Raw genomic sequence first — 12,515 nt, 5'->3', positions numbered from 1 at the left:
ATTTCAATCCATTCCCTGTAATTAATTATTTCATTCTTTCCATGTTGTTTATTAAAGCCATAAAGAATTAATCCTTCTATAGAGAATTAGCAAGTGGTGGCATGATCTTTTAATTATTTTGTAAGGTTACTTAACGGATCAACTGTTTGAAAAAGGAAGAACGTGAAACAAATCCTAAGCCTGACAACCTTGGGAAGTCATCAAGATGGAAATTAAGACAATTTACATTGCCCATTAATGAACACCTTTACCCTAAACCAGTTAGGACTGTGAGATTGGAAAATAAATAGTTCTTGCTGACTTGCTATGTTAGTGGAAGATCAGAAAATCGAAAGATCCTCATATTTGATTTACTTATCTCTATCTTTAGCAATTTTAATTTCTTTTTATGATATTTTATTTTATTACTTTACAAACCCTAAAAAAACTTTTTATTTTACTCTCGTATTATAATTGATTTAAAGTATTAATTAGATCTATACTTGTTTAGGTTAAGATTGACCTAGTACTCGCCTCCATTGGGTACAATCCTCAGAGTACTTACCTATTTCGTTATAAAACCTATATTACAACTCGACCCATATACTTGCGGATGCCGCCTTATAATTTTCTATTTTATAGCAGTATTCACACTTTTGACGTTAATACGTCCTAAGGTAATCAAATTGCTAAACAATTTGGAGCATTCCTATGTTCCTTTGTGGATTATAATGCGAAGCAAATTAGTAAATGTTTTAGATATTATATGAGATTGAGGGTGTAACACCCCTTACCCTTACCCGAGACTGGGATAAGGTACGGGGTATTACCTTACACAAATATGACATTTTTGGAAAATCATAGACTATAAAATTTTGTTTTAAATTAAAACCAATCAAACATATTCATAATGTCCTTATTATGGACTTACGAGACCCAAACATACATTAAGAAAGGTTCAGAACTAAACCGAGAGCTTAAGAAAATTTTATAAAAATTTCTAAGTTTAAGCCTCACACACCCGTGTGGAGGCAATGCACACGCCCGTGTGCTTGGAAAACGCCCATGTCCTTTACCCGTGTAGAATTAATTGAATTTATTTTTCATTTCAAACTTTCAAGGGTTTTCACACGGTCGAGTACACGTCCATATCTTTGGCTCATTTCCTTCACACGGCCTAGACACATCCGTGTCGTTGCTCGTGTCCAAAAACTTGAGTATTTTGTTTATAACATCATTATGCATTTAGAGACATACAGCCAAGATACACCCGTATGTTAGACCGTGCCCTCCACACGTTTGAAACACACGGCCGTGTCTCTATCTTTATGTTTACTATCATGCATAGTGACCTAAAAATTTTAGTTGCAGGGAACAAACGGCCGTACCACACACCCATTAATTTGACCATGTGTCACACACAGACTAAACTCATGCCTGTGTGTCTACCTGTGTGAAACATTTTGGAGGCTACAATCCAAGCCAATGGTCACCCTAAACATCCACACATATGTGAAATTCTATATTATTTAACAGGGCCTAAATATGCCCAATAACTACCTTCAATGGTCTATTACATGTTAACCTCATCTCATTGGTTTTTATACATGCTAGATTATCCTCTTTAGACTTGGCTCATTTTATAACTCATTGCCAATTATGACCTAACCATCTCCAAGTGATTTGACCACATTTCACATGTCCATTCATGATATACCACATTTAACAATCTCATAAACATTTAAACACCAACATGTACAATTAGTAAGTTACAACCTACATCAAAATGAGGCATGTCTTATTGCCATCTAGAAAATGAATAGGTATATCATTCAAGCTCTTACATTTGCTAACTAATAATACATAATAAAATAACCAAATATCTATACATGCCATTGAAATAAAGTAAAGGTATCTATATACCAAGGCAAGATAAGATGATAATGTTGACAATACTTCAATCGTCTTCCAATCTTCACAAGTTCACGAGCTTTGGAAAACCGAAAAAAGGAAGGGGGTAAGCATTAACATGCTTAATAAGTTTGGATAACAAGAAAGTATAGTATAAATCTCCTATCACATATACTTAATCATCAAGTTAGTTTTCTCTCAAGCAATATAGCATTAATCTTAAATGAGTTCATCAATTCAAACATTTTAATTATCGTTTCTCATTATAGTCCCGTTGAGTTTCTCGAAAATCTCAATTAGTATCCCATTAACCGTCAACTAATGCTAATTACCATTTTAAATATACACTCCTATGAACCTCACTCTTACGGCGGAATTACTAATCTAGGTTAAATCCCTCATAACATAAATTCAAAGATTATCGTCGGGATTACTTTTTCAGGCTAAATCTCTTACAACGACAATTACTCCAATACGTTTAAATCTAAAATACCACTCCAAGCTAATTTTAGTCCTTAATCGCATTACCCATCCGAGCTAAATCCACAATGCACACATATTCATCGAGAGGTTCGATTACTTAAGAAACACCCGTTTGGGTTAGATCTTTATTATACTGAGATCATCGGATTACCCATTCGGGCTAAATCCCTTTCTGCAATATATGCAGGATCTTATGTCATGTAAAAAGAATTTACCCATCGAGTCTTCCTTTATCATTCAATCGGGACAATTGTAATCTTTTTTATTTCACTATCACATTTTATGGATTGTCATGCAATCAATATCTAAATTAACATACATTTAAGAATATACATTTTCAAGTATATTTAAAGTTTAGTTCGAGTTACGAACTTACCTGGTAATTGCTTTGGTTTCGTATTTTGATTATTTCGAGACCTTTCATTTTTTACGCCGACCTCTGAAATTGGTTCCTCAGGGTTTATATAAGTAAAAAATAATTATTAATACCTCACATTGTTCATTTCCGGCTTAAAACTCATCCTAGGATAAATTAACCATTTTGCATCTAACTTTTTACACTTTTACAAATTAGTCCATAAGCTCGTATAATGAAATGCATGAAATTTTTTGAATACCCAAGCCTAGATGAATATTTTTCATGCTTATGTCAGCCTATATTTTCTTCTATTTCACATTTCCACCCCACATTTTATGCCTTTTACGATTAGGTCCCTTTTTAATGTTTTTATGAAAAATCACTTAGCAAAAGATGTTTATCTAACATCTAACTTTTAAAACTCTCCATAAATCATCAAAGAGCAACCATCTCATGTATGGGTCAAATTTCTAACATAAATCCTAATTTGAAATAGGGGTAAAAATAGATAGCATGTTACGAGAATCTCAAAAATACAAATAACGTTAAAAACGAGGCTAAAGAGCACTTACTATTAAGCTTGAAAATATTGAAAATCTTAATTATGGAGACCCTTCAAATTTCGACAGCCATGAAAAAGAATATGATTGAATTTTGCTTCCTTTTTCCCTTTTTATTAATTTTATTATCAAATGACCAAAATGTTCTTCCTCACTAACCTTTCAAAATTTTTCATGCATACTTATTTTTGTATAAAAATTTAAAAATTGAGTAAATTGCTATTTAAGGCCTAATTAATAATCTATAACAATTTCATGCTAATTACTTCTAAAACCCAAGTTTTATAATTTATTCAATTTGGTCCCTAATTTCTAATTGGACACCTTATACTTAAAATTTCTTTATAAAACTTTAACACATGCTTATTTTCATATCCTAAAACTAATAATAATTATAAAACAAATATTTTAACATCGAATTTGTGGTCCCGAAATTATTATTCCGATTAGGCCCTATTTCAGGATGTTACAGATGGTTTTATTGAATGTTAGAGTTCCATTGAAGAGGAGGAAAAATTGACAACATCGACGGGTAAGCAATTCTATGCTAAATTTTAGTACGAAAAATTGACCCTTTTTTGCTTCCTATATGAACACCTTGGGCATGGGGATAATTTTTACCCTATTAGGGTAGCGAAAGAAAATCAAGATCTAAAATTTGGATGGAATCTATCATTAAGGGCGATAAGGAAGATGATCGGAGTAGTACTTTTGGAAGCAGGGTAGGTGGGAAAGATTTGGGGGAGGAGTAAAAGATGGGGATTAAAGGTTTCCACAATTCTAAGGGGCATAACAGGTGAATCCTATTTTAGGGATTAATTTGGAAGGAAAATCAAAAAGGAATAAATGAGTGAATGAGAGGTATTAGGAAAGATCTGAAGGGAGACAATGGATGCAAAAGGTAAAGGATATGTCGATAGCAGATGGAAAGAAGAGGTCAAGGTTTTTATCGAAGATCTCAAGAGAGGCTAAGAATTCAGAGTTCATGGATTATAGGGTGGATTAGGGATCCATTAGTCAGCAGAAAAGATTGGCAACCACCATGGGGCAGGCTGACCGACAGTAATGAAAATCTTTAGTTGGAATGTCTAGGGGTTAGGGAGTCCTCAAGCTTGTAGAAGATTTCATCATATGCTGAAAGCTAATCATCCCCAAGTGGTCTTCTTAATATAGAATAAATTGAATTCTACAAGGATGGAACGTATATCAGTGTGGTTTTCACAATGTAATTAATGTACTAGTTGAAGGTACAGATGGTGGGTTAAGCATAGGGTGGAAGGAAGGAACAATGTATTGTTGAGGAGTTTCTTGGCTAACCATATTAATGTGGAAGTTAATAAGGGTGCGAATAAGAAGTGGATGGTTATGGGTTTTATGGTTCTCTTGATGGTCATCTAAAGGAGACTTGGAACTTATTAAAGGCTTTAGGGCAAGATTAGAGCATGTCATGGTTGGTTAGGGAGATTTTAATGAAATCTTATATTCTTTTGAGAAGAAAGGGGGCTACAAGGGAAAGAGAAAGAATGAAAGCATTTAAAGAAACTTTGAAACAATGCCAATTAAAGGATTTGGGGTTTGTAGGTCCATTGTTTACTTGGGAAAGAGAGAATTTTACGAAGAATAATAACAAGGAACGTCTAGATTGATATATTGCAAACATGGACTGGTGGACTCTTTTACTGAATTATAGAGTCAAAAATTTGAGACATTCTTTCTCAGATCATTGCCCTATGTTATTGGATACAGATCATGTTAAGGTATTGCCAAAATTCTAGAGTTTCAAGTTCGAATAGTGGTGGTTGTTAGAGGGCTTTTGTAAGGAGGAAATTCACCGATTGTGGGAAAATAGTTACGAGAATATGCTAATCGACTTGCGCTTTTAGGGAAGGGCCTCCAAAGGTGGGCTAATCGATTGAAGGGTTATAAGGATGGAAGGAGAAAGGGGGCTGGAAAGGATGGTGATTGAGCTGAATGAAAAGAATTGCACGAATGAGGTAATATGTGACTTGATTTGTTTGAAATTAGAACTTAATATGAAGTTAGATAAAGAAGAGTTACATTAAGAGCAAAGGTTAAGGGCTAACTGGTTAAAGTTGGGATATCGTAATACGACTTTATTCCACCGATTTGCATCCTAAAGGCGTCGAATTAATCATATTAAAGAACTTATAAGGATGGATAATTCAGTTACTATAGATAAAAATGAGATGGCAGGGGTTGTGAATGAGTGCTTTTCCAATTTATTCAAATCAGGAGGGCGAAAGAGGTTTGAAAGTGGCTTGGAAGGAATGAATAGTTGTATTATAGAAGATATGAATTGGGAATTGAGAGAGGTTTATAAATTTGAGATCCAAATAGCTTTGAAAGAGATGACTCCACTAAAGGCTGCTGGGGATAATGGATATCCAACAGTTTTCTTTCAAACATTTTGGCATATTGTGGGTAAAGATGTGGGTGAGTACTACCTCAATGTTCTAAATGGAGGTAATCCTTTGGAAGCCATTAATTCTACTCTTATTTTTTTAATTTCGAAAATTTCTAAGCCAAATAGTTCAAAAGATTTTAGGCCTTATTAGCCTATGTTCGATTCTCTATAAAATTATTTTAAAAACCATGGCTAATCGCTTCTGACAGGTATTTGAAAGTTGTATTGATGAAGCACAGAGTGTTTTTATTCCAGAAAGAATGGCAACAAATAATATGTTGTTGGCCTATGAGATTTTGCATACTTTAAAACAGAAGAGAATTGGGAAGAATGGATCTTTTGCACTCAAATTAGACATGAATAAGGCTTGTGATAGGGTTAAGTGGGATTTCTTGTGTGGGATGATACTGAAGATAAGTTTTAAGATGGAGTGGGTGGATTTGACTATAAAGTGTATTTTTTCAATGTTGTACACAATATGTTTTAATGGAGAGATGGGTGAAAAATTTAAGCTGACAAGAGGCCTTAAACAAGGGGATCGAATAAATCTTTATCTATACCCTATTTGTGGATAGTGACTGTCGACATTGACGTGGATGATGAAAAAGGAAAGAAGAATAAAAGGTGTAAAGGTGTGTAAAAGGGGTCCTGAGATTACTCATCTACTTTTTGCGGATGACTGCATTCTATTTTATGAAACTACAAAAATGGGAGCAAATGAGATGAAAAGAATTTTGCAAAAGTATTCAAAATATTCAGGGCAAAGTATCAACTTAGAGAAATTAACACTATTTTTTAGCTCAAATAGTTCCGCACAGGCAAAAGATTCGGTAGCTCAATTACTAATGGATTCAGAAAAAAAAAACTTGGGGCTCCCAAATGTTGTGAGAGGCAAAAATGAAGGACCTTTAAAGGATTGAAAGATAAGATTGTAGAACGAATTAACAACTGGTGTGTTAAAACACTTTCTCAATGAGAGAATGAAGTTTTTATTGAGAGTGTATTGCAATCAAGTTTGACTTATGCTATGTCCTGCTTCTTATTATCAAATTCTTTATGTCATGACATGGAACCGGTTATAAGTCGATTTTGGTGGCAGAAGCAAAAAATGAGAAAAGGGATTCATTGGTGTAATTGGAATAAATTATGCGAACTAAAAGAGAATGAGGGATGGGGTTTAAAATTTGTCCAAGTTTAAGTTGGCCCTTCTTGCAAAATAAGGCTAGTGTTTAATGAATTATCCAGATTCATTATTAGATAGAACTTTTGAAAGCTATATATTTTCTGAATGTTGATTTCATGCGGTTAGAGTTAGGCAATTACCCTTTTAATTCCTGGAGCAGCGTATGGGCGACGAAGAAACTGTTGCAGGAAGGAATGGCTTGGAGAATGGGTAGAGGTGATCGTATATCCATCTGGCAGGATGCTTGGATCCATAGGTTGAAAAGAAAATTCAGGAGTTAGTTAGGGATCACAATATAGATAAGGTAGTTGAGCTAATTGAATCAAATTCGAGAGAATGGAAGGAGGAACTTGTTACCTCTTTGTTTACAAGGGATGGGGCAGAAGCTATTTTGCAAATTCCTTTGGCGAGACATTCACGAGAGGGTTGTAGGGTACGGAGTGGGAAGGCAACAGGAGAGTATACTGTGAGGAGCGGATATAGAAGGCAGCTGAAAGAGAATTCTAGTCTAGATGACGATACTAATGAAATTACAAATAAAGTTCTTCTAAAACAACCAATGGCATACAGACTTGAAAATCAAAATTACAAACTCGAGAGTTTACAACAATTTTATTTCGACTTTTAGTAACCTGCAATTTATATGGGTGTGCAACTCAAATGTGTGTCAATGGTGTAGAAGTGGGGCAGAGACGCTGAAGCACACTTTTGGGTGTGCAACTCAAATAAAGACTGGCTCGCAGTTAAAGAGATTTGGGGTGAGCTAGGATTTCAAGGAGTTCAGGGGTAGTGGGAGAAAGATTTCAGCAGTGGATAGGGGTAATGCTTACCAGAAGCTCACACCATCAGAAAAGATTATTTTCTACAACATCTGGGGCCATATGGACGGGACGGAATAAGGCATTGCACGACGGGATTCATCAGTCAATGTTAGAAATGGTACAGTTTATTAAGGCATATCTTAGTGGTTGGGATAAGGTAAATAGCAGAATACCTTGGCAGAGGATTGAGGAGGAATGATGGCGACCACCAGACTTGTTTGAGGTTAAAATAAATTTTGATGCTGCCTTTGAGAAACAATCAAACATATCATGTACCGATATTGTGTGTAAGGATTCAGAAGGGGTTGTTCTGGGGTCCATGACAGTGGTCAACATGCACGCTCCAACCTCATTCGCGGCTGAGGCGATGGCTTGTTTGCAGGCAGTTCAGGCAGGGTTGAAGTTCGGGTACTGACAGGTAGTAATCGAAGGCGACGCCCTCAATGTTATTTAAAAGATCCAAAGCGAAGAAGAAGACAGATCAGTCATAAACCCTTATAATGCAGATATAAAATCTTTAAGCAAGATGTGTAACAAATGCTGCTTCAATAAAATATCGAGAAATAGAAATGGAGTTACACATGCGATTTCTAGGGAGGGTTTGAATCGAAAGGAGTTAGCTTACCTGGAAGGACGAGCATTTGAATCAACAACAGCGGCAGTGGAAAAGGATGATAGAAGCTTGGATTTGACATAGAAATGTTGAAGGTTCGAGAATTGTTCTGGCAGTGGAAAAGTTCACTATGGAAAGTCTTGGGTTTCTGATTTTCTTGATTGATTGAGGGAGGTAAAGAGACTCGTCTGATTAAGCTGGGCATTAGAGGTATCGAAGATGGGGCTTAGTTGGCCTTTAGTTTTTTTTGTTGTTTTTTGGGCTTAGTAAGAGTAGTTCATTTGGTTTTTATTTTTTTTAAGGGAAAGTTAGGTTACTTTAATTTGTTTTGAAGTTGGTGTATGAACAGTTAGCCAGACCCTGATTATTAATGAAAGTCCTAGAGTATTTAAAAAAAAAAAAAGTGAATGGTGGCTCTAGTGTCTAAAATCCATTCAAATTCTGATTCATCAGTCTGAATTTTATGGATCATACTAGCTAAGTTTGCAGTAGCAATAACTGAAGGCCCATTGTTAAGGAGTTCAAGGAATTTTTCGGTGTATGTAAACTTATATATAAACTTCACCTATGTATATATATAGACTGTTCATCAACTAACAAGTACCTGTACAGTATTAAAAGGGTTAGATGTCGATTTAACTATTTGGTGCGAGTTGATTTAAGATCCTTATTCTATCCAATAGATTTTTATTTTTAAAATACATACTCAACCAAAGAGAGAAGAAAAAAAGCTTTTGGATTAATTTAAAATTTACATGTAATCTTAAATAATTATAATAAACATAAGCTTTATAATTAACAAATATAGGATTTTAATTTTAATTTCAATTTCAATATAACAATTATAAATAAAACTTTAAAATAATTATTAATTAAGTAAACTTTCAATTAAATTTTACTAATATTTAACTAAATATTTATAGAAGGATTAAAAGAACCAGATAAACGAGTGAATAATACTAATCTATACTATTAAAGTTATCCCATTGAAAGAAAGTGCAGAATTTGAATTTGGAAAGCTTTAAATTTCTGCCATATATACAATGTCTTTTGAGTTAAAACAACTAAGTATTGTCATTACATGGATTGAAAAAAGCTATTTAGTTCATTACATTTTTTATATATTTGCATTCTATTTGAGCTATTTTTTTTGGTTAAAAATATAATTTAATATTATAATTTTTACCTTAATAAAGTTGTATATACATTTATAAGTTTTGGCACGTTTGAACCATGTTTTTATTATTTTTTTATGTTATATTACATTTTATTTAGTTTATTATCGTGATTTGGTTTTGATAATAACTTGTTTGTTCATGTAATGTATGAACAATGATTTAACTTAAACAAAAATTAGATATCCTATCATGTTTGTATAAATTTATATTACTTACGTTCAAAGATAGAAATTTATATAATTCTTTATATGCTAATAATCCATTTTACGTCAAGTTTGATATGTTTAGATATTGGTTGTTTTCTTCGTGACAATATACTTTTAATTATTTGATTTATTTGGTAATATTTTAATTTTCATAGTTTGCATAATATTTTTTTAAATAATTAAATATTAAATATTAAATATTTATTTATTTAAAAATTAAATTTTTTTAGAAAGTGAACGGAATATAATTTTTAAATCGAAACTAATGTAACTCTCAATCCAAATCTACCCTAATCCAACTATCACTGTTAAAGTAGTAATCGAATACGTTTTTAATAAAAAAAAAAATGGATTGGAATTCATTGTTTTGGGTCTCGTAAACATCCACATGTATCGACATTATCAAATATTTGACTAATTGGGAGATGGAATATGTTTTATGTAATAATTATTGACAGACACAAACAAGGGAAAGTGGTGTAGAGATTAGAACTTAGCTTCACATTTATATAATAATAATAAAACTCTGGCACGCGCATTCCACACGCAAATGGGTCTGAAATAATATTATATGATTATATTGATCACATCACACATATTAAAGTACTTTAGATTCTTGTAGGTATTTGGCCTTTTTCTTTTTGTTCTTAGCAACGTGGGGAGAAAGAGGAGAATAAATAAATAAGAAAAAGGAACTTTTGTGATTTTATTATTTTGTTAAATTTAAAGCATTATTATAGATATTAATAAGTGTGGGCTGATGTTGTAAAGTATAGTGTATTTTAAGAGAATGTAAATTAAAAAAATATAATTATAAACTTTAAACATAAATATATTTATTTAAGTGCATTTTATTCATTTTAATTTGTGTGTGTTTGATATTATATATATTATTTTTTATTATAGAATAGCATATTTAATTTTTTTAAGTATATCAAATATTTTTAATTATTAATTTATGTTTCTTTCTTTTTATATTTACTTAATTAAATTTATGACAATTTTAAAAAAAATAGTTATAATACTGTACTAATCGATAATTTTATTAATAATATTTAGTGCGTTGCCTTTTAAGAGAAGAGTCATTGAGGATTACCAGCAACTACGAAGAAAAAGCTAATGATTGAATTACATACATAAAATAATGTTTAGTTGTCTAACTACTCTCCATCTCTCAATTAAATTTCGAATTTATTGACTTAAGCTTATCTTTTAATCTCTGGTTCATTAACAACTTGTCCAGTTTTGTGTATAGCCCATTGGATTCCGGGAATTCATTAAGATATGTAAAGAAATTAGACTTTGTCAAAAGAAGTCTTTGACGTGATTATCAAACCAGAGCCCTACTTTAATTAGGATGCATTCTGGAGATATATTGATTTTTAATTGCATTTAATAATATTGGTGGTGTTTACATGGTTTAAAATATGTGTTATAGAGTTTCTTAACTAAAACAAGAATTTAAAAAAAAATCATACCTAACCAAAATAATAAAATATAAATATAATATTTCACCAAAATATAATAATGAAATTGAAACATGCAATATTTTTTAACTCTAGGTACATATGTATTATTTTTAAGATTTTTAAGTTAAAGTAAATTTGATTAAATTTAAATTTGATTATGATTATTGATTTGAATTTAAGTAGGTCATATTATAATTAAGTTTGAGAAGACTAGGAACGAGATTTGCAAAAATGTTTGGACAGTGTTAGAAGTAGTGCCAAAGATGAACACAATAATATGATTATGCAGTTTGGTTCTATCCTAAAGAGACAATTCACTATCTTTATACATTATACAACAAGTGGTCCAAGTTCTAACACTCACCAATTTAGTAACCTCATTTTTACACCTAATATCTAGATCTCTCTTCTCTAAATTTCCTCCAGAAAACTTAGGCTGAAAACCAAGTGATTCACTTGTTTTCACACTCAATGCACTCTCAATTTCAAGTTCCTTTCTAAACAAACTAGTGCTTAAACTCTTAGTATAAAACCTATACAAATCTCAAGTATTTAAACTACTTTTGATTTACTAACATACTAGATCAATTACAATAAATCTTCCCATCAAAATAACAAGATAATCAGCACAAAGAATATCTTCAATAAGTTTAGGTAATTCTTCAAATCTTTAGGATATGTTATCAAGTTATCCTATCTGATCTAATCTCCTTAAAATAAGAAAGTCGATTTGTTTGATCCTGTCAAAACCAATCTTCAAGCTATGTTTCTATAAAAAGGTTTTGGTCTTTAGAGGAAGGGCTTTCAAACATCCAAAATATTAGCAAAGATTACAACCTAAAGATATTGTTTACAAAAATTGTCAATATGCAAATATGGAAAGTTATGAGGTCAAGTAGTGCTAGACAACAGTGGGCACTGCTCTAGGCACTCCTCTCATTACTGCCTCAACAAAGTCTTCACTTATATTTTTCTATTATGTTAATTGGTAATAAAAATATATATCGAAGGCTGATTAATTCTTAGCTCATTTAGTACCATTATTATTACAATAACTTGGAGCACGTGAGTTAAAATGTACTTAAGCACATAACATTATTCACTTTAAGGATTAGGGGAGTGTTATGAGTAGTTTAGGCTTTCTATCTATCTATCTATCTATCTATCTATCTATCTATTTATCTACCTGTCTATCTGTAACGCCCCAAAAATTTGAGTGTTGTTTGTTAATTTTTGATATAATTAAGTCTTTGTATATGTGATTAAGTGCTCTATTTGGGTGTTAGAGGTTAAGGGTTCAAATATCACATTTGAAAATTTTGTTATTTT

General features: G+C 32.1%; 1 long non-coding RNA gene across 2 annotated transcripts; it reads right to left on the bottom strand.

The window, feature by feature from the left end:
* Positions 1-1,700: 1,700 nt before the first annotated feature.
* On the bottom strand, positions 1,701-8,661 carry LOC108487465 (uncharacterized). 2 transcript variants are annotated; one of them, XR_008272669.1, is made up of 5 exons: positions 8,346-8,661; positions 7,894-8,159; positions 7,257-7,389; positions 7,040-7,142; positions 1,701-1,969 (listed from the first exon to the last, which is right to left on the bottom strand). It is a non-coding gene; the product is annotated as an uncharacterized LOC108487465 (long non-coding RNA). The 2 variants fall into 2 exon arrangements; XR_008272670.1 differs by lacking the exon at positions 7,894-8,159 and having other exon boundaries at positions 8,346-8,653.
* Between the last annotated feature and the right edge of the window lie 3,854 nt (positions 8,662-12,515).

Source organism: Gossypium arboreum, chromosome 10, assembly GCF_025698485.1.
Source record: "Gossypium arboreum isolate Shixiya-1 chromosome 10, ASM2569848v2, whole genome shotgun sequence".
Classification (NCBI taxonomy): domain Eukaryota; kingdom Viridiplantae; phylum Streptophyta; class Magnoliopsida; order Malvales; family Malvaceae; genus Gossypium; species Gossypium arboreum.
The sequence above is the reverse complement of the archived record's forward strand: the minus strand, read 5'-3'. Positions and strand labels throughout refer to the sequence as shown.